Source organism: Ornithodoros turicata, unplaced genomic scaffold (genome assembly GCF_037126465.1).
Source record: "Ornithodoros turicata isolate Travis unplaced genomic scaffold, ASM3712646v1 Chromosome20, whole genome shotgun sequence".
Taxonomy (NCBI): Eukaryota; Metazoa; Arthropoda; class Arachnida; order Ixodida; family Argasidae; genus Ornithodoros; species Ornithodoros turicata.
This window is the reverse complement of record NW_026999334.1, coordinates 674200-698350: the sequence shown is the minus strand read 5'-3', so window position 1 is coordinate 698350 and position 24151 is coordinate 674200.

Sequence of the window (24151 nt, the reverse complement as noted above, 5' to 3'; positions counted from 1 at the left end):
AGGAAGACCGATCGGACAATCCGTCGATGGGCTTGAGCATGTTGAACTGTAGAGACTAGGTCGAGAACTGGATCCATGGAGCTTCGGTGGCGGCGAAATCCAGCCATTTCGTGAGGGAACGCACGTTGTTTTTCAAGCCACCAGTCGAGGCGATGCAAAACCATTCTCTCCATCAGTTTCCCCATACAGCTTGTCAGGCTCACAGGGCGAAAGGAGGATAGGGCATTTGGGGGCTTGCCTGGTTTCAGGATGGGAACAACCAATGCCTCCTTCCATGTATGTGGTAAAAATCCTTGTTGCCAAGACGTATTATAGACATGAAGGAGAGCTTGGAGTGACCGCCCGTCAAGGTTTCGTAGGGCGGCATAGGTGATTTTATCGGGCCCAGGGGACGAGGCGGCGTTCACAAGCTTCAACGATGCCTTTAGCTCGATTAGTGTGAACTCGCGGTCCATAACTTCCGGGGGACCGGGCCAGTCTTGATGAAGTTCAGCCGTCAAACTGTGTACAAAACTGCGGTGTAGTGGCGTGGTCGAGGCTGCCGCCGGAGTCGTTAGTACCACACAGAAGTCCGTCGCAAGCGTGTTTTCGTCTACACGCTTAACGATAGCCAAGGCCGCGAGAGGATTCTTTTGAGGGGGCGCCTCCTTCAGAGATCGGATTGTCCGCCAGATCTTCGTGGCTGGATCAAACGGTGAAAGGTGGTGGCAAAACTTACGCCAACGCTTCCTGTCCTCGTTCTTAAGTTATCGTGTTACTTTAGCTTTCATCCGGCGGTATTCCACAATGTCCGTAAGTTGTCCTGTCCGACGAGCCGTTCTTTCTGCTCGGCGACGTAATGCTCTAAGGTGATTAATTGCTGAGGAATGGCCGACATGGCCTGTTACCCTTTTAGACATGACCACCGCGTCCTGAATACTGCGGGTAATTGCTTGAGAGAGAGCCTCTGGGGACATACCGGCGTGCACAGATGTTCTGAGGCCCGCACGGAAACGTCTCCAGTTTGTGAAAGAAATCAGTCCAGCAGTGGCTGAGAGGGGCAGTCTGTCGTGCAAAATATATAGAGGAAAATGATCGCTACCTCTAGTGTCGACGTCCGTAGCGCACGACAAGTGGCGAATTATGTCCGTTGAGCACCACGAGAGGTCCAATACATCAAGTGACGTTGGGGATCGCATGTAAGTGGGCTCGCGGTTGTTCAGCAGGCACATGTTATTATTCTCCATTGCCTCCAACAACCTCCTTCCCCTACTGTCCGTCCTTCGGCTTCCCCAGGCCGAGTGATGTGCATTGAAGTCACCCAGCACAAGCGCCGGGGCTTCCAGAGAACCAAGTAAGCGTTCGGGGTCACTCCACGGGACCTGTACAGCGGGACGGATATACATACTGACGACCGTTAACAGCATGGGGCCAAGGCGGATCCTGCAGGTGACGTAATCATAAGAGCGATGACAAACTGACCCGATGGGTGCAGCAACGAGGTCATTGCGAACGTATAGCGCTGTTCTGCTCTCAGGGGAATGATGAGATCGATAGATTCTGTATCCATTAACAAGATGTGTACAATCCATGCCGTGTTCGCATATAGCTATGAAAGGGAACTTGTACTGTTGTAGATGTAATTTAAAATCAGGGAGCTTGTTACGCAGGCTTCGAGGATTCCACCGCATAGCCAGGGCCTTTTTATACAATTCCGTCATGCTGATGCGAAGATAATGCCTCCAGTGCCAGAAGCGCTTGAACCTCGGGCAGTTGCGACGCACCAGGAAAAGCAGAGACAATGGCCTTAAGGGCAGCGAGTACCGCTGAGAAGAGTCCCAGAGAAGGCATATATTGAGAGGCTGATGAGGGTAACTGTCTCCTTGAGCGTGCTGGTTCCGTCACACTGGCGTAAGTGTTTGTAATCTGTCTTGATGGACGAGGAGGCGGTGATAGGCGCAGCCGCGACTGTGTTCAGCGACCCTCGTTCACCTGGTGCAGGTCGAGGGGGTAGTGCAGGAAATTCTTGTGCATTTGTACGAGACGGGACTGTGGCACTACCATCCCTAGGAGCGTCAGACGGAAGTCGGAGGGTCCGGTCTTGGTGCCTTTTGGTGGCGGCGGTCTTGACAGGACATAAAGAAAATGATGCGGGATGACTGGATTTGCAGTTAGCACACTTTGGCTCTCTTTTACTGTTGCAGTCTGTTCTCCGGTGAGGTCCGGCGCAGATGCCACACCGTGTAGAACCTCGGTAATTTCGTGCAATATGGCCAAATCGTTGGCAGTTATAACACTGTATGGGGCCTTCTATGTACTCTTGTACTGTGAAGGTCTGAAACCCAAGGGCAATCCGCCATTTTCACGCGATCGCTGTGCGCATGCGCATCCCGCGTCTTCTGCTCTTCTGGTTGAAAACAATGGAACCATAGGTGGAACCATAGCTGAAAACAGCCGTAGCCATTACTACGTTAACGCTGCTATACACCATTTTCCCGTTCCTGGATTGCTTCCGTCAATGAGTGAGGCTACGCTTCTCGGCACCAGAAATGTATGAAAGGACCCAGGAACGATAACGAATAGCTTTAGTGCTGGATGACTGCACTGCACTCAACTGCACTCAACAAGCGCCAAGAATCTTCTTCTTCCTCTTCTTCAAAACAGTTGTGCACAGTTTATTGGTCTGGCATGGAATGATACGGACACGGTTTGCTCCATGGTCATGTTGCATACATCAAACGGACACTTACACTTTGTACAGGGAGAAGCAGCAGGAATAGGCCTCGAAGCCTAAGATGGATACTCAAAAAGTCAATGCACGAAGAATGCTGGAACGAAAGACACAGAAACCGCAGCGCTCCTCACGTGCATTTGTTTTCAGCCAGTAGCAGACGACATTCAAGAGGGCGCCACATCTTAAGAAAATGGTCCATTCGGGGAGGAAGACGAGGAACACAAACGCGCTCGACGGCCTCCTTTTCTTTTCTTCGTGTCCTGTCCGCAAAAGAGGCGCCACTTCGCACGCGCTTGCCTCGTGGATACGTACTGCTTTATCAACTGCTTCCAAACAAGGGACACGTCGTGTGACATTACCGGTAGAGAAGCCGTTTCGCAGCCCCCTTGGGTCGGTGTTTAGTTGTGGAGAGTTTGGACAGATGAAATTAAAACGAACACTACGGCACATTGGTAGAGAGCCACAACCGGTCATGCGTACTTCTAAGTCTATGTGTGCGAACCATAAAACGGTTCAAAGGGAGCCTAAGGGTCATAGTATAACGACATACCGTAAACGGTAACCCTCGTAAAGTTCCCATGACTGGACTTCAGAACACACGACGGCAGTTTCATTCGCCTACTGGTAGTCCAAACCGGCGAAGTTTTTGCTTGGACCGAAAACCGTTAAATAAATTTTTCGGTTTCCCTCCTGAGCGAGAAAAACGCATACGGTTTCGATTTCATTCCGGTTCGCACCAAAATAGCGTTTTTTTTTTATTTCGGTTTTCGATTCGCTTCGACACCCTGATTATGACGCCCACTCACACTGACATGCTGCTGTGCTAACATCTTTCGAAATTCTATTTTTTGAAGGTTATGCTTGTGCGACGAGGCTGGCATGGGTGCGTCGGCATTTGTCAGCATGTGGTCTAAACGGAATCTCACTGAAGTTGGATGGCGTTAATTTTCACGCAAGAAACGGAAGCTGGGTGGGCTATCGCGAATCACCTAACGAAACACAAGAGCATGACAGAACTCAGTGCTTCAAGTCTTCAAGTTCTTTTTTATGTTTTCGTCAGGACTGTTCAGACATTGGGGACACATCCCTATAACTTTACTCATCGTTGATCGATGTTGTGTGTGTTGGTGATGGACAGTACGCTTTCAGAACACGTATGTGGTGAATCAGGTTTCTACTTTTGTTGTTTTTATGTCATGCTAGTGATTTTCAACTGCATGGTGAATATTCCCACATATAAAATTTGAAGCGTATAAACTCATCTGAAATAGCTTTCACCTTTACATCTGCCACTTGTAGTATTTTCATATCTACTGTATTTGTTATATGTGTAAGAATAAATGTACACACAGAAACGGCATCAAGTGTAATTTCTTTTTACAGCTAAAACATGCTTTCTGCTCCATTTCGTTCCCATTGACATTTCAGTGATTTCAAATCGAAACCCACTGAATTCCTGTTTCTTTCAATAGGTATTTGTCAAAGATCGTCGATTGGGAATGGGAATTTTTTTTATTACTTTCAATGAGAATTGTGAATGCGATATCCACGTTAACCGAATGAGGTTTCCGGGCCATTTTGAATTGGACTATTTCCAGCAGTAAGACAGCTTTAATAGTGATATACTACAGTATATCACTATTAAAGCTGACTTACTGCTGTAAATAGACCAATTCAAATTGCACCAGAAATCTCATTCAGTTAAAGTGGATATCGCATTCACAATTCTAATTGAAAGTGAACAAAATTTCCCATCCTGAATCGACGATCTTGGACAAATACCATATTCAGGAAATGCTATAAATTCATACATTGTTGTAATGCTGCACATGTACATTACTGAAATGTTGCAAAATTTACGTTGAGAGAACATCGCAGATGCGTACGTTGACTTGATGTTTATAATGGATGTTGCGGCAATGTTGCAAATAAACGTTGCAGATAACGCTGAAGTGGCGGACATGAGCAACATATGAGCAATGTTGCAAGCTGACATATAGACCACGTTGCTGCAACTTCTTGTGCTACCTGGGATGTTATGCTCGATGAATAAAGAGAATAGACATTTTTCAAGTTCAATATTTATTCTTGCATATATGCATTTCAAGATACAATGAATGTGCAGGGAGGTGACAAAACAACACGTTTATTGTTTTGTGACCTCCCTGCAATGACAATATATATCTCAGGAATGACACTGTACAGGTACACTATGTAAATTTGTTGCACCCAATTTTCATACATGCTGAATTTTAAATTTTTGTTGTGCTGCCTATGTGTTCAGTCTATTACAAATTGCTGAACGCAAACAACACTTTATTAATTTCAAGCTTTTTGCTCCCATCTAAGATATTCCTATCCTGAAGGAACCGACACTTCGACACCATAAAATATTCAGTAGGTTTCACTCTGGCATGCCCTGCCACTGCAAATTTCCTGCATTGAAATCCTTCAAACTGTGTCATAATCTTAAATACGTCAATATTTTTGCAAGTAGTTGACATGCTGGAGGACACTCCTCCTGCAGCTAAGGCAACTACAGAGAGTTTCAAGAGGCCGAAGGTAAACGTAAAGCTGCATGAATGTGATCAACAGTAGTGCATTCTCAAGAAATAATTTTCTTCTTATAGCATATATATGTGCATGCCTAGTAACTGAAACAATGATCACAGTTCCCCAACAAGTTTTAATTCCCGAGGGTGTATACTGTAGAGGTGGGTTAGATCTACACACACACACACAAATAGAGATACGATGATGAGATGGGGCTGATGCCGGCCAGCAGGCTGGGCGCTGCCCCAGTGCCACTTGTACGTGATGAGAGATGATGATGATTATGATAAGGGGTCCGGTAATCAAAGCAGGGTGGAGAGGCCTGTTGATGACAAGAAGTCCCAGAGGTGACGCAGACCTTGGCGTGTATGAGCTGGACTGGACCATGGGCCCAGCACCTTGCCTATGGTAAAGGGGCGATGATCGATCGCATGCAGTTCGTGCTGCAATATCGCACGCTCCCGCTGGTAGTCCGGGCAGTCCATAAGTAGGTGGTGCAGGTCTGCACGCACACTGCATGCTGCACAAAGGTCCGAGGGCGCACGGCCAAGACGCTGCCTCATAACTGGTGTAAATGCAACATTCAGCCGCATGCGGTGAAGCAGGGATGCGTAGTGTCGCGGAAGGCGATGAGGAAGCGACAGTGAAAGAGAAGGATCCACTGCGTGGAGCAGAGAGTAGGGTGTAATGTCATGCAGCCACTGTGATCTGTTAGATCTACAACAGTTAATGCAAGGTATTATATACTATGAATACTGAATCGAAGTTTGTGGGCACTGCTCAGGTTTTGCACCCATTTCTTGAGTATGTCGAGGCAGCTGTGAAGGAGAGAACATTGGTTAGGATGCAACGAGTTAAAAATAAATATGTTGTTTAGCAAAAGCATTGCATAAATGTTTAAAACATCAGTTTAAAACAGGGTTTACAATCCCGATATCTTTTAAATATTTCAACGTTTAAACGCTGTTCTAAAAAGAATTATAGCTTCGTCACCAAGACACAATACTGACACAGTGATGTGTTCCATGATGTGAACATGTAAAGAGAATGTGTTTTCCAGAGGACAGTTTCTGTATATGTGTAGCGGTTAAGTATTATCGCGAGGACAACATGAGCAGAAAAAAGTTTGGTAAGAATACGAGATTGTGCTTTAATATTTTTGTTATTTCCCTCGTAGTACCGATGGAAAGAACCAGCATAAGGTATGCACTGTAGCGGCCGTTCGTTGTGCAGTTAGTGCGATGGACATCATTGTACCCCTGTCACACGGCAAACTGAAAGTCATTCCCAGCTAACTATATTCGCATTGAGTGACATTCGTTTGGCGTCACACGGTGAAAAATGGCAATACATGGGAATGAGTTCGGGAAACTCATTCGCTTTTCGCTCTCGCACCGACAGCGTATACCATCGGAGTAGAGAGGTATCAAAAACAACAACAACGATAAACCGTTCGAAAAAATCCAAGACGAATGAAAATTGTACCCGAATATTTTAACACGAACTTGATAACTTTTGACTCGAAGGAAACGCTACACACTGTTCTTTGAAGAACTACCCTCGTTGCCAGTCGCCACGTTGCCAAGTGCGGTGTAGGCTGCGTTCCAATACCCCGGTTAGTCGACTGCCTAGCGGTCTAACCGGAAGTGCCGCCATGTTAAGTCTCGTTCCAAATCTCGCCAAGTCCGCTATTCAGTCGGCTACCGCCTCGTGCGCATCGATGCAGTCTAGTTATACGCCTGACCATCTGACAGCCGGGATGGAGACGCGCGTTGACGGTACCAGCGTGCCCGCTGTTTCTGCTGGCTTTAAATGTAAAGTTGCACATAGTGGTATGTTTTTTAAGAGTGCGTAGAGAGTTGCAACACATGTTTAGTTGTGAAGGTGACAGTTTCTGCACGATGTCCACAAACTTAGCGCATTAGAGTCCTGCTGCGCTTGCGCCGTACGCATTTCTTGCGTAAGCAACGAGATGGCGCCACAGGCGCCTCGGCTAGGCAAGCCTGTTCCAATAGTGACAAGCAAAGGGGTCTACTCAGCTGCCTAGTCAGGGGGCTTCGCGGGCGCGAGGTATTGGAACGCAGCCCAGATAGGCTTCTGAGTTGCCTTTGCTTGTGGCACTTTGCCAATTACGCGTCTCTGAAAAGGCAACGATTTTGCGAAATAATGCAATGTTTCGCTAGTTTCGAGCAAAGGAAATAAAAACATAACTGATGTATCGTATAACGCTTCATATGTTCAGCCCTGGTGTCTTAATTATCGACACTCACATCATTTGCGAATGACATTCGGTGCGATTGTCATTTTGCTGGGACTGCCATTCGGTTTGCCGTGTGACACGGGTATAAGACACTAGGACTCGCACTACGTGACTCTAGACTCATACTGGCACTTCAAAATGGTTTTGTACCTAATACGGACGTGCGGAATAAAGAGACACTTTTCCTCCGGCTCGCTACAGCACCATTGCGTTTCATGCAATAAAAGACATTTGCAAGCAATTGTTGAACGTTCATCCTGAAGGTATATATAGCCATGGACTAGACACGTGATTGTCTAACTAAGGTGTAGAATTCCTTGTGTGAGGGAAGAAATGGGAAGGGAGTACCAGTATTCCTTCTTCATTATTTCATTTATCATAATCTTTCATAAAGGTATAAAACATTTAATCACTCGAGTCGGAGTTATTTGACAGGGACTCAAAACCACAAGTATCACCAACATGCAACATCGCCAGGTTGTCATTGCAACGTCTTCTGCGTTGGCGCAATGCGCATATTTCTTTGGTCCACGGAACGGTATCTTACAAGTCCTGTGACCAATGAGCAATGACAAGAATACTTCGCGATAGGTCAGCTCGGCCCAGAAATCTGTGATTGGCTTAGGCGGGCGCATGACGCTTCCGTGTCACACCGTAGTGCGCCCACGCGCTTCAAACTGTTCCTTGTGCACCGATCATCTTGCGGAAACCTTCATCGGGGACACGTATAGTTACAGCACATTACTATGCTTTTAAAGCAAACGCGTGAAATATTCCCGTTGCATTAAAAGAACATGGGAGTCAACTTGTCCGTCCACCTGGCCTTCTTGCATGACCCACTGAGCGACTCACTGGTGCCGACTGCATTATTAGCGTGCTGACCATGTCACGTCGAGACTAGGAGATACCCGGGTTCGAATCGCGGTGCCGGCTGTGCTGTCTGGGGTTTTTCCTCGGTTTTGCTCACACGCTGTCAGACAGTGATGGGCAGTACTTGAAGTACCAAGTACTCAAGTAGTACTTTAAGTACATTTCTGTGTACTTGTACTTTACTTGAAGTACATTTTAAATCGTGTACTTTGTACCGTACTTCAAGTACTTTTTTCCGAGTACTTTCCCATCAAGTACTCAAGTACCCAAACTTGGGCTCCAGACGAAAAATCACAAAAGAGTATCAAAAATACGCCCTACTAAAATCGTTAAAATGGCAACTAGGATACGAAAACACACAGATAGGGCTATCTCTGAGTTTTTGTCTTCTTGCTGTCATTTTACTGCTTTTAGTGGGATGCAGTAGCAAGAGTCCCAGTCTGGCATTTTACCAAAACGGGATATCTGTGCTTCTAAAGAGCATATTTCTTGAAACAAATCTATTGTTGAGAGACTTGAAATGTTGAAAAAGTATCGACGCTTTTATGATTATGTAAAACGAATGGAATGCAAGGACACTCACAAGTTATGACACTGCAACCGTCAGACCGTGACACTGTCATGTAGCAGTCACTGCAAGGCTATTTGGCAGTCGTAGCCTAAACAGGCGTGGTGGGATGGGATGGTGGGTAGGCTGTTGTACGCAGGAAGGCGCAATCAGTCTGTATGGAAGTGGAGGCTCGGTGCACCCAGGGGAGGAAGAAGAAATGAGGGTGAAAGAGAGTGGAGAGGTGATGGTGACACAGAAGAGGGGGGGGTGCAGTTCATCTTGCTCTGGGATTTTGGTAGTCCTAAGGACCTATCCACCAGAGTAAAGGCTGCATAAATAAATCGCTTGACACAACTCTTTTCCGAAGAAAGACCAAATGAGTGGGAGCTGCATAATAGCCAATGCATTGCACTCAACCACCGGAGATACGAAATGAACTCGCCGAATAGGAATTTGCGGAAAACGGGGTCACGTTCGAGGTCATAAGATTGCCACATCACTGGAAGTTCCAGTCGATACGGGGCCAGACAGGCAAGAAGAGGAAACTGAAGTTGAAGAGTGAGCGGGAACGGCCTATTCTTTTCGTAGCGCTGTACTGATGTAAAGCGTCTGGATAGAATACGGTACAGATATTCCACAGGAACATATCAGGACAGGTTGATGATAATAAATTATCGTATTTGTGCCTTTGAAAGTAGTTTCTGAACTAGATATGATAAGTAAGCTTCTTGAGGAGCAAGGTAATCTGGCCGCTCGCAACTGTGACACAGAACAACGACAACGTACACCCCTAAAAGCGAGTTCGTAAAGTTGAAATTGACTCCCCGTTGTTGGTCACACCCGAGTGAGAAAGGTCATAGCCCTTAACCCTACATTTAATTTTTTGTCCAGCAAAAAAATTCTATCTCAATTCATTATAGTACCATTGAAATAAGAATACTCGAATGTTAACAAAATCTTCCAACGTCAACCAAATTTGTGTATGTATCATGTATGATACATTATGCAGTGGAGGGAAAAATGGGTTCCCACAATGATTAGGGGAAGATGCAAAAAATGTACTTATTTTATATCTAAGTATGCAAAAGCACTGCAATTTAAAATGAAAATAATTCCAAGTGAAAAATTTGGCAGCAATTTCTCTCTTTGATGAAGCAAAAGTGCAAGGTTGTGACACAGGCACGTTCAAAACCAAAATACGCCGTAAACTGCTGATGGTAGTAGGAAGTAATACAAGAACACCAATGCTCACAGCAAAAAAAAAAAAGAAAGAGAGAAGAGAACAGAAAGGGAAATATGAAAAAAAAGGAAAGAAAAAAGGTGCTGCCATGGTAGGTGATCCGGCAAAAATAGCGGTTCGCATTCATTGCTAATCCGCATGAAAAATACTGCGCAAAACGTAAAAAACACACACACACACACCGAAACACTGGGGAATCCCATCAAAGAACCACTCCTATAACTGCATAGAATATCATCTGCGACACGTACTGAAAAGTGACAGATAATAACAGAAGGAACAATGCCAAAAATACAAGTGAAGTTTGATATAATAAAAAAACACGTTGAACAACACAGAAAATTATATAACCTTTAGACATACAAATACAGAATAAAAAAATGGTCCTTCAAGTACAATATCAATTCTCCTGCTTCACGTGTTACTTCTTCGTCTCCTTGGAATTCCTGGCTTCACAAATGACACAACCGATGGCTGTATCTTTGGACAGTGTCGTATGACGTTATTAAGAATATGGCATAGTTGGTGAAATTGGGTATATAGGGGTGGAAACGGTATGTATATTAGATATGTAACATCATGAAATAGTGGGTTTTCAATGTACTGTAAAGCAGTAGAGATGCAAGCTCAGAAAATTTATATATTCAATAGGTCTGGGCCCTCTGTGCATTTGTGTCACAATTTTCGCACTCACAGTTTCTCTCAAAATTACCAATAGAAAATTACGGGCAACGCTGTGTCCAAGTAGTCACCAACTGTGCATTCCTCGTCAAGTACGGTGGCAAAACTACATTTGAACCTGGGTCGGCTACGTATAGGAGCAGCAAAACAGTTGGGGAACATAGATTACTGAATTGCCTCACGGACTGGGGATTATTTCCTACCAGACGGTCACCCGTTTCACCGCAATTTTCCTAGCAAGCTGTAGCATAAACTAATTGCTTTACGGTACATGGACTCTTAAAAGGAGCGCTATAGTGGTATCCAACATGTTCAAAAACGGTTGTCATCTTGTAAAGCAGCGTATGAAAAGCATTCCCATAAAATATTTCTGCCCAAGCTTTTTCTCTCTGCGGCGCAATTTCATTTACAAAATCGCTACTGCGGCCTGAGCTGTAGACCACACCCCTCTAGTATGACGTCTGTGAGAGAGAGCCCCCTCATTCGTTGGCAGAAAAAATCGTCTGCTGTGATCTGCAACTGGGGAGCGATGTACCCGTCAGTCATGTGATGCAGCGCTCAAAGCGAGAATACTTCCGATGCTTTTGCTGTGGCGCGTCTGTGCGTATCTCCATCGTATTCGCTAATTCCGAGTCACGGCAAAGTTTCTTTGATCTGTCGTGTCCCCATATCAGCTAAGTGTGTGGCCGTACAGCTCACCGGTGGTGCTGCGCGGAGTTCGGGGTTGCGTAAATGAGAAAGGCAACGCCTATACACTGGCTGTCGCTTGCGCAATGTTCCGCCGAATGAGCCAGAAAGAAGCAAGAGGCTCGCTTGAATTCAAAACCGGGACGCCAAGTCTCATACGACCCTTCGATATGCAGTAAGCACTTCAGCGAGACCGGTCATCAATCACAGCCGAGCGTTTTTGTCGTACATCAACGAGGGAAAAACAGAATATATTCCCCCACTCGGTCGGCATGGCGATCCAGATGGCGATCCATTTAGCAAACACCTCCCCCCCCCCCCTTACAGTTCGATTCGTATGTGAATGCCCAGATCAGTTGTCACGTCCGGGTGGCGTGACACTACGCGGCTGCACTACTCGTTCTTCCCAAGGTGTCAGCGGTCCCAAAAAGTCGAAGTCGTTGGCGGCATTCGAATACTTCATTTCGGACATCACGTGACCGAAGAACGTCAAGCCTCTCAGAAGCGGTAGCAGACGCTCCGGCCGGCTGAGCGGTGTCCCTGACCGATGGTGGCCGACGTCATCTCAATCATGTGATCCCAGATCCAAAGAGGAGCGTCCCTTCCATTCGCGTTACATAGCGACGCGCGTCCCTGCGCTGATCACGTGTCTATTGTGAAAGCGAAGGAGGGTGTTTCGCGCACAGGAGATTCGGGGGGGGGGGGGGGGTCGTATAGCCGTCGCAAGTTCTTCACGGTTGTACTGATTGCAGGAAAACAGTTTTCGTGCGCCTAACATTCCATGCCGACCGAAAAGACAAACAAAGCTGTGTGCCTCTAGACCGCATAGCGCGTAGCTATAGCCAATCTTCATCCAGATGACATCGTTTTCTCTCGGGTATGTTGAAAACGGGACGCCTTTTTGGGACATTAATGTGCGCCTCCTTCCACAAATCAAGAGGATTAATCATTCTATGTGCATTGGTTAGCCTTAATTCCTCCGTTATGTGTTAGTCCTGTCTTAATAGCGAATTCAGCTGGTCGTTTTCGTGCAGAAAAAGTTGCACTGGCTCGATCGTGCATGTCAGACGGCCGTTCCAATTCAACCTGTGTTGCGGTTCATCGGTCCTGCCGTTCGCTCTTCGTTCGCTTCTAGGCTGAAGCCAAACCGGCACACTACACTGCGCTGCACGAAAGCGACCAGCTGAATTAACCATTTTCACAACGGCCTATGCGCATGCGCATTACCTTGATGTGCCGGAGAGGGTTATCTCAGTCTTCACTAGATGGCCCAGTATAAGGAGAGCCAGTTCTGAGAGACTGAGAGACAGAAGTAGGGACCAGTGGGGGGGAGACCACACGAACGGCGCGAGCACTCTGCACCGGTTTTGGTGCTTTGTGCTACCCACGTGGATTTGTCTTGACGCACTCCAAGCGTGGTTCGCTGGAGACCCGCTAGGATACGACGTGTATGTGAAAGAAGTCCATTCGCTATGTGCGTAGCGGTCGCAAGAATGACACCCGGAAGAGGCTTCCGTTTCTCGCGAAACCTAAAGTGCAATTCCAAAAGCTCATATAGTGAATGTAGGGCGTCTTGAGTATTTCAACAGCGAAGACGACTGAACCGCCGTATTCTTACTCAGCCCTGAGGGATCCCTGTGCCAAACCCTCCCAGTAGCTTTGGCAATGCGCTCGCTGCGCGTGTAGACAAGCCAGCATCTACGTAGACGGAGCCAATTTCTATATATTTTTATTCACACTCGCTCACTCACTCAGCGAAGACGACAGGCGACCTCTAAATATATGCCGGAATGGCACGTTCAGAAATCATTGACCTAGGCCATAAACCCTCAATTCACTCTATTTTCACTCTATTAAACATGCCCCCCCCTCAATTCAATCCATATCGGTATTCTTAAAGGCAATGCACGTAGAGTTATCGCAAAACAGTTAATGGTATTTTCAAGGTTCCTCTTACATGTGCTCCAGACTGACAATATCCACGGTCCATGGCACGCCTTTGCTTGTGCGCCTGTGCACTGTAACCTTTCCCTATGTCAGTTAGTCCCCGAAATATTGCGCGTAAAATCGCAAAATAACAACGCAAAATAAGTCTAAACATAAAATATAGCAACGGGCGAAGTGATCATCATTAATCATCACCATGTAAGCTATGCGACACTGAAAGGTCTTAATATTTCTGTGCCGCATACTGAATGAATATCGTGTGATGTCAACTTAACAACCCTTTTGGGGTAAGTTGAATTCACGTATGGTTTGTTCATGATTTAGTCGTTACAAAACTTGCAGAGACTGGACGAACAATTACACCTTATTTCAGATTTAGGTGTTCTTTCAGAAGACATGACCCTGAGTTTGTGGTAAAGACGTCACACGAAGTGGGCAGGACGACACTCAGGGTCAGGGTCATGTTTCCTACAAGTAACATAGTTTGCGTTCTTCTAATGTTCTTCTTGTTGTTGTTCTTGAACGTAGCTGTGGTTCGCAAGTGCGTACAACAGACCACGTATATATTTGAGAAATATTTAAAGAAGTTTTCGTACATCGTACGCTATCGCCTTTGCGTACGTAAGAGATAGCGTTCGCGGTTCGGCGCACTGCGCGAAGCTCTCTTTCTGTTATGGTCGTGCGCAGAACCATCAACGCTATTCCTTAGGTGCGCAAAGGCGATAGCGTATGATGTACTAAAACTCTCTATTGTCCCTCTACCAACATGGAGGGGACGCCAAAATCGTCTAAAGCCATTCCGCTTCAACTCAAAAATGATGTCACTGCTTAAAACTTGTTTGCGTAACTGCGTGCCCTTTTATGTGGTGCAATGCATTCCTCCATATGATGGCCTTTACAACTCATCAATATAGGAATAAGCTGGCGCATCTTAGTTAATTTGGTCGTTGTAGTGTGCAAAGTTTACGACAATATGCTGCACCGTCATCAGATCCTAACGACCGCGTAGATCATCTATTTCCAACGTCTCCTGAAGTTTTCACACTCCCCCACTGGAAAAAATGATCGACGTTTATGGAGAATCTAGACGTGACACTCCAAACATACAGTACTCCCCATTACCTCGGTGCAAACTGAAAAACCCATCTAGGTTTCGCGGGCACTTGCATTTGGCCAAAATGCTTCTTATTATTTTCACTTTTTATTCTCACGAAAGAAGAAGACCGACAGAAAAGTCATCTTCAACGGCTCAGTACAGTGCGAGAATGTAATTTCCCTTTCAAAATTCTGTGCAGGGCGTTCCTAAATATAACGGCAGGATATTTCGTGAGTCTAAATATGTGACACTTAGCTAATGAGGCCAGGATTTTAAGGTTTGCAGTTGTTGCCTCGCTTCGTTTCGCCAAAGGACCGCTGACATTCTGCCCCCAGCCGTGCTGAGCAGAGTTGATCCAGCGCTCGCTTTCCGCATGCCTGCACATATCTCTCGTCAAGATGCCGCCTTAGTTCATCGAATGCGCCTCGATGTGGCTTTTACAGCGCAGTGGCGTTACCGCTTGAGGCAAGTTTACTCTCCCCGATGCAGTCTCTGCGGTGCTATAGAAGAACTAGAGCATATTCTTCTCCATTGCCCACACTATCAAACCTTCCCGAACCGTACTCTCTGGATCCCTTAATGAGCTGGACTCTCGCCCCCTCTCTCTCACAAAATTGCTTGGTCCCTGGCCACATCCAGCCCACCAACACTCTGCCTTCAAAGCTCTCTTCACCTTTCTGGACACCATAGGACTTCGATCCTTATTGTGAAGGGGCTCATTATGTCATTCCCCGCATCACCACCAGCAATGGGGTAGAGCATCGTCCCTGGCGACGAAACTCCCCATCCATCATCTCGAAATAAAGTTGTTATTGTTGTTTTGCTGATATGACATCAATGAGTTAATATCTGGGACCACCCACTCGAAGAGTCTCTCTTGAGCGGACTAGAACATCACATGCGTATACATATGGTGAACTTACCTGTCTTTTACTAAATCCTCTGAAATTGAAAGTATTCGAAACAGGTTCGTAAGACTTAATGGATACACTGGGATTCATTATTCTTTTGGATATGCCAACGTTGAAGCCTTATATAATTATTCTTTTTCTTTCTTTTAAGTATAGAAAAATGGTAGCATACGCGCTGCTTGTATCCTCTCTCCGCGGTACGCATTAACTGTATGGTATGCGAAACGGTTGTCTGAAGTCAACGCCCGTGGTTTACCCCATCTCAAATATCCAGGTGTTGCAAGATCATTTATTTCGAGTAAGAAACACGTACAGCATATGGTCCACCTTTAAATACAATTTCGGAACCACATGTTCGAGGGAATCACGGAAATTCTCACACCTAAACAGTACGGATTTAGGCAACACAAATCCACAGAACTTGCACTCCTCGTCCAGAAAGAATTAATCTTGCACAATTTTGAAGCAAAGAACGTCACTCTGGGGGTGTACGTTGATTTCTCCAAAGCGTTTGACAGGATTAATCATAATACTCTTCTAGGCAAACTACGGGGTCCGCAGTTCTACCCTTCTATTCTTTCAGTCCTACTTAGCCCATCGCTACCAGTTTGTCTCTATTAATAACGTTTTCGCTTCGGAACCTATCTGCGTTACAACGGGGGTTCCTCAGGGCAGCATTCTCGGACCTGTTTTGTTCCTCATCTGCATAAATGACATCACTACACTTCACCCAGACATTGTTCTTTATGCGGACGATTTGTCACTCCTAGTTACTGGAAATACATATCACGAAGCATTTCATGAGGCCAGCTGTGTTCTTGGAAACATCACTGACTGGGCTCACCATAACCAGTTGTCCATGAATGCTGAGAAAACTGTCGCCACTTTGTTTGTTCCACGCGGGCAATATGTCACCTCAACTATGGATTTGTACGTGGGAGGTTCAAAAATACGATTCGCTGAATGCATAAAAATTCTTGGCGTCACCTTCGATAATAAGCTGCTTTGGCACCACCACATTTCTGAAATAGCGTCCGAAATCAGCAAGGTTCTCGGCGCATTAAGCAAGTTAAAATACATATTGCACAGCTGGTGCAAGCTTATGCTTTATCAAACGCTAATCCACTCACGTTTGACTTTGTACGAGATCCATCGAGTCAGGAGATCCAACCGGTCACGTGACAGGCGAGTCAAAAGATCCAAATGGTCAAGAGTTCCAACCCGGTCAAGAGATCCAACAAGTCAAGAGATCCATCGAGTCAGGAGATCCAACCGGTCACGTGACAGGCGAGTCAAGAGATCCAACCGGTCACGTGACAGGCGAGTCAAGAGATCCAACCAGCCAAAGCGTCATACTGGTCAGGATTCCCGACAAAAAGGAAAGTCTATCCCTTTTTACCATGTTCATTGCAGAACGATCATTGCGCTGTACGTAGTATTAAGTTAGGAAGTAGTAATATGCCCGGTAACAGTGAAGACTTTTCGGTGTTTGCTGTCTTCTTACCACACACGCACACGCACAAAAAAAAAGTAAGCGAGAAAATCCTGAGCTTACGCCAAACGCTTACCTCAACCCCAAAATGCAGGGTATACTGCTACCAAACTGCCACCAAAACTCCACCTCTCCATCGTCTGTTCTTGCTACAAAAAAGAGCCCTCAGGTTCATCGAGGGGATTCCATATGATGCTACGACTCAAGCACTGTTTCGCAAGCATGGTGTCCTCCCAGTTTTTCAGCACTACCCCTCTCGTCTAGCCTTATCATATAAACAGTCTATAAAAACCGCAAATGACTTATTCACTCTCGCCAATGTTCGACTCAGCACTAAACGTTATTCCTTTCGCAACACGGACAGATTCATTGAGCCTTTCTCTCGAACCAACTATGGAACCCAAAGGCTGTCGTCTTCAGTACCCCGTCTTCTGAACACTTTATACCGAAATGGTGTCGACATACACACAATACCATTTCGTGATTTGACAATAACATTTAAAGAAAACGAGTTAACGTTTTCATGAGAAACCCTATAGATAAATTGTGCACAATCTGTTACTACTTTATATTTATTGATTTATGTACTCTCTCTCTTCCCATGAGCACTTCACCCTTCCAGTGGCACTGTATTCTTGCTATTGTTATAGTGTCCATATCTAGATGTATCATCGCTTAAATATGTAATGTATATGTGTTAATTGATGCATAGGCTATTGCATGCAAATGTGAACGGTTGCTGCTACTGTAGAGGAGTCGAGGCACTTCTCAAGCCCTTTGGCTTTTAGCCTCGACTCCTCCCATCTACTGATGGAAATAAAATGTTTATGTATGTATGTTAAATATAGGCTGCAGAAGTACTGACAGGCGATTTCAGACAACCGTTTGGCGAGCGGTACCTTACGTTACATCATTCGCTCGTTTTACCATCTGACTAACCACGTGGTAAACCATGGTAACCGTGTGATCAACAGCTTATGATGCTTACGATTTTAAACGATTTAAAATTGTACTGTCCATTATTTTGTACTAATATGTGCACGTTATTATCTTAAACAGCATGGACTTGCACTTTGGAGCGCCTCCAATTTTCAGGGATCGCCGTGTCATTGATCTTATTTTTATTCTCTTCAAAGTTAGTGCACTGCTCAGACTGCTGTCCCATCGCCGTTGTCAACCATCTAGACAAAAGAAAAAAAAAAAAAAAGGAATATGGAATCAAAGTTCCTTCGTTTTCTTTTGTCCGATTTTAGTGTCGCATCAATTTAGACTTTTTATGCTATTGCTGTAACATGCTGTAAAGCAGTACAAAATTACAAAAAGGAAACTCACAATGAAGAAACAACATGTTTGTGATATTTGTGTTTTTCAGGAGGAAAGGAAAAGACTCCGCCCTCGTACCGCGTAATTATTCTACATGTTATTCTGAGCCTCGCATGCGAACTTAGGCGTTGCCGTCCGCCCAAGAGCTGCCTAAAGGGTGACCACCAGCGTGTGCTGCAGCCGGTGCTTCAAAAGCAACTGTGTAAAGAACGGCGAACAGGCGGGCAACGGGCCCAGGAAAAATGCACGCCTGTTCCTGGAGCTACTTCAGGAAGTGCTTCCTCGGTTTCCGCATATAACTGCCGCACGGTGACGGTAATGCGGGGTTACAGGTTGGCTATATCGGTCAAATAAGTGCTTGATTCTTACACGGCCGAGTTCCCAGCCATTCTGCGCACGTGGGAGTTCTCATTAGTGGGCTAAGGTCAGATGAAAACACACAAGAATACGCTCTGTGGGAACAGTAAACGTGCATTCGTCGTCTTACATTCTCTGGCTCGCTTCTTTTCTTTGGGATCTGTGTCAATATTATTCAACGGTGTGTGCCATTGGGTACAGGATCAGCCGTTCATTCTCTTCCACGTATCACTTTTCCTTTCGCTTGATTACGTTATAAGATGAAGTTAAAGCAAATCGCTTTGAATCAAAGTTCAAAGCGGTGCAACTCTGTATAAAATCGGGTTCCATTTTTTATGCTCAACCGTTGAATTAAAATGTGGCCGATTTCACGTTAGATCAGCCAGGAAGGCCTCGTTGACGCGGATTTTGGATATTTTTACATACAGGGTGGTCCACCAACCATGATCGAAATTCACAGTAGATAACGTAGGCAACGAAGAGAGTGCGGTCAAGGGGTCTGCCAGAAACATTTGCCACATATCGTTATCATTTTTATTTCATTTCAGTTCAGGTAAACTTAATTTATTCAATTGAACTCCGAAATTTCCCAAGCCAGCATAACGTTTTCTTTGCGGAAATGGCTTCCTCCGTGGTCATTTTACTGAGTATAGCGCCTGTATAGTGCAACGACGATTGCTGAAATAAATTTGCTGAATCCGCGGAAATGAGCCCTTGGCTCCACCTCTTTTTTGTCGGCTCTAGTTTGAGCGTCAAACTGCGACAAGGAGGTTATATTGACACGTCATACGAGGGGAGAGGATTATAATCCCAACCCACAGAGCAAATACGCGCGGTGAGTGCGGGAATCAGAGCTATCTTATCAAAAACGAGGCTATATACCCGACTTTTCTAGAGTCACTAAACAAACTTCGCTTCAGAGTATCGACACTGAGATCCAGGGGAGAGCAGGAGCACCATCTTGTTTCCGCACCACACCGGTGTCAGATTCCACGTCAAGAGATCCACCGATGGATCTCTTGACTCGGAGGATCTCTTGACCCGTTGGATCTCTTGACCCGGTTGGATCTCTTGACTCGTCTGAGTGTTCGCCAGGCTTGGATCTTTTGACCCCTTTGTGTTACGTCGTTAGCTCTAACATCGCTAAGCAGAAATTACTCGTATCCAAATACGAGGGACTCGTTTTACGTGCGGTATAAATAGAATACAAATGCAGGTGGCAAATCAACATCTCATTTTTATTGACTTAGTTACTTACTCTGTAACACATAGCGCAGTCCAAGAAAAGCCGACAGTTCGCATGTCATTTGCGTTAAAAACAGGTGGTTGCATTGTAAGATCAGCCAGTTTTGCAACACAGGATTTATAGAAGTGCTGTCTTTTTTTTTCTTTTTTCTTTTTTGACAGCGCTGCGTGTTAGGTGTTATTTCTACAGTTAGCGTGGGCTACGTACACTCACGTTGGGTGGGCCGGCGGCTGTTTTAAACACGTTGATTATTCAAACACTTCTCGTATCACAGCAGGCTCGTAGTCGATGAGCCAAGTCGCTGTTGTGGACAGACGTTCTACATGGCGGAACCGTCTGATCGTGGACTCTCTCAGGGTACGAAAGATAGCTTCATATGCCCGAACATCTGGTTGTTTCTTTTTGTGTGTGTGTTTTTTTCTGTATCAAGTTTTCTCTTAATTTTTCCTGCCGTCCACAAAAGGACAAAGACAAAGCACTTTACGGCTGGGCCCATTATTATTGGTAACGAACTTCAGTTCTGGCATAACGTGGGGACGGCTGCGCCAATGGACACAAAAGTACAAAGACAACTCGGAGTCCAGCAGTATACCCTGCATTTTGGGGTTGAGGTAAGCGTTTGGCGTAAGCTCAGGATTTTCTCGCTTTTTTTTGTGCGTGTGCGTGTGTGGTAAGAAGAGAGCAAACACCGAAAAGTCTTCACTGTTACCGGGCATATTACTACTTCCTAACTTAATACTACGTACAGCGCAATAATCGTTCTGCAATGAACATGGTAAAAAGGGATAGACTTTCCTTTTTGTCGGGAATCCTGACCAGTATGACGCTTTGGCTGGTTGGATCTCTTGACTCGCCTGTCACGTGACCGGTTGGATCTCTTGACTCGCCTGTCACGTGACCGGTTGGATCTCCTGACTCGATGGATCTCTTGACTTGTTGGATCTCTTGACCGGGTTGGAACTCTTGACCATTTGGATCTTTTGACTCGCCTGTCACGTGACCGGTTGGATCTCCTGACTCGATGGATCTCGTACAAAGACCACCCATAATTGGAGATATTGGCATTTTCTAGGCCTTATGGCGCCGCAACCGCATGCCTGGCGAGAAAAATCGGAAGACGGTCCCCCCAAGTCAAGAATCATAGCTTCCGAATGGCACCAGTTTCACCACCAACAGACGAAAATGTGAGCTACAGGTCTGGTACAAAGTTGCCTCTTTTTAAGAGGGGAGTGAGACCATAGCCTTAAGATTTGTGCATTCTTGTCTTCTCAACGATCACATGTGGTAGAGGTGTGGAGTACACAGCTTAGTATTCGCAGTAAACAGCCTTATTTGTTTGCGTTTTCTTTGCCTGCAGAATCTGGTTGCGTATCACTGACGAATTTATGCGAACTGTGGGACTGTGTGTGATGTGCGTATGTGATAAGTACTTTGGTGTATCCGGGTGGTTATTAAATATATTCTGATGAGATCCTACTGGGATAACGTTTAATGCTGTCTGTGTTTGGTACACACACACACACACACAAATAGAGATACGATGATGAGATGGGGCTGATGCCGGTCAGCAGGTGTTTGGTACGATATGGCTTCAGAAATGCCTTCCTAGTGTCGACGTCCGTTTGCAACGGAGCTTTACTCCATTGTTGAAGTCGCGCGTTCAAACAGCACGTAGCGCATTTTTTTCGGATGTTACAAGTTGCAAAATGCAGATATATTTGTTCAGATCTCTTCGATTCATATGTACTATTTTATAGGAGCTTGTGATATCGTGAACTGGGTGTGATGAAAGCAGCGATGGCCTATTCTATGAACAGTCTGGTAAGTATGATAAGCTTGGCTGCAAAGGAAATTAGTTACCTTTTTACATCTGACTGCGCTGTTTTCCAATGTTCCTTGTTTTTTGTATAACCGTTAACCTGGTTGTTGAGTGAGCTAGTGTCGCTTTTGTAGTTTTTTATTAACTAATAGCTTCAGTTACATTACCATTGACAGCCTTACACATGTGTAAAGGACCCGGTGTCTCTACAACAATGAAGAGCAGGGCATAAACCAGAAGACGAAGACATCGCTTGGACCTGCCAGCGATTAAGCTGCTTCCGCATCACACTATCTATACTCCGAAAGAAGCTGCGGTAAGACACTGTCATGCATGTGTTCCTACTCGTTGCAGAGTGTCTGTTTTTGACATCTGTTTAGGGCAGTGTTTGAGCTGGCGTCCCACTAGATGGAACGACATATCCTATTGGTTATCTTTCAGGGATGACCGTTCCGAAGAGGCATAGCGACCATTCATGTGATTATTATTACTATGACCATCATCAGTTATTATCTTTTTTGTGCATGCTTGACTAATTGATCAAAAAGTTTAATAAACGAGCACATAAACGGTCATGCCCCTCATTATCATATTGAATATTCACTATTACATATTTGTACTACTGTATTTGGACAAAATTAGGTTTGTGGATACCTGCGCTCTTTGCCAGCAGAAGTGGAGCTCTAAGGTAGCATAGTAGGAAGAGGTAGCAACGGACAACGTAGAATAAACAGTAATTCACAACATTTGATGAACGTTCCATCAACGTAGAAAAAACGACAGTTAACGTAGAAATAGCGTTATAGAATTATAGTTGACGCTACGTGTTTTTGACCGGACATTTTCTACGTAGAATCTACGTTGCACGCTATTGCAGATTCTACGATGGCGTTGTAGATTTGCCATGTTATTTCAACGTTGATTCTACATTTCGTGGTTGACTGGGGTGCCTCAGCCGTGTTCCTCTAGTTTTTAATGGTAATATCGCCTTCTTTTTCTTCTCCGCTGCCTGTATTCCGAATAGGGCGTAGTAACTGTCGTTCACAGGGCGCGTACGCATGAAGGTGAATTCGGTGAATCTCAACCTATAATTATTTTTACTCAGAAAGGTTTCACACTGTCTGTTATTGTAAGGTACCTCCTTTTTTATATTTGTTTGTTTGTTTTCGTTTGTTGTTCGGTTTTCGTGTGGTGTTCCGCGGTTCTCGTTCGTTATTATGTGATTTGGTATTGTACGGTTCTCGTTTGACTTTTTCCATTATCGTATTATGTTCTACGAGTGTCTGCGTGTGTGCTACAATAAGACCTCGATCCTTATTCTGAAGGGGCTCGTTATCTTATTCACCACATCGCCACCAGCAATGACGTGGAGTATAGACCTTGGCAATGAAACTCCCCATTCCTCATGTTAAAATAACGTTATTGTCACGAGTGCTTTGCAGTTGTTCAGCTGTCAGCGTATTTCATTACAGAAATTCGAAACGCTGTGCACAAAGAGCATGCACATGCATGACTTATCACACACGCTGTAGGAGCAACTGCACATACGAGGTTAACACAGCAGTTTATTTGCTTCCACCGTACCTCACAGATTAAAAGAACAGTGGAACAAATCGGCATATTGGCGTAGGTTCTGCATCCGGTTCTTCGGCACAGCTGAGTGACTGTGAGGCGAACCTGCAAGCACAAGCGCATTGTTTATAGAAAATACATGGTCTTGAGATCGGTAGGAGCAGTCACACATACTTTCTTAGTACGCAATGGCTCCAGCGAAGTGCAAACAAGTCCGAGTTGTCAGATGCACGCGATATGAATAAACAGATTTTTCTTCAAAATAAAGAGCTTACCTGTGAAAAATTATTCCTCTTTCTCTGTCCGCGTGAAGTGTACTCAAAGCTGCAACAAACTGGCATGACATGCCCTTTAATTTAAAAGAAATTTTAAAAAATACGGGCAGCGCCGCTTGAACTAAATGCAGACGACAGGATGCGATGGGCCCACCAATATGGCGGCCGGTGACCACGCTCTGGAGCACCCTATGCGCGATCCAGCCTATACTATAGAGATCAGTGGTCGGCGCGCGCTTAAATGATCTGCTTCCTGCGGCAACGTCCCGTGGCGATAAGAGTGTCCTGTTTGAGATGTCTGGTGGCGCCGCCACCCCATACTCCTTCCCCATACATAGCTTGACGGCCAAAGAACTCATCTATATTCTTCCTTGTATGCTCATGTACCGTTTAGCTTGCACTTTGAATTCTTTTGTGTACAATAATAAAGCACTACGAGCTTATTAACATTACGCTGCCAAGGGTGCTGGGTTCGGAATCCAGCCTCCCAGGGCGCCATGGCGCGTTCGGAAATGCGGCAAATTAGGAGCCATGCTTCTCGTCGAGTTCAGTCTTCTTT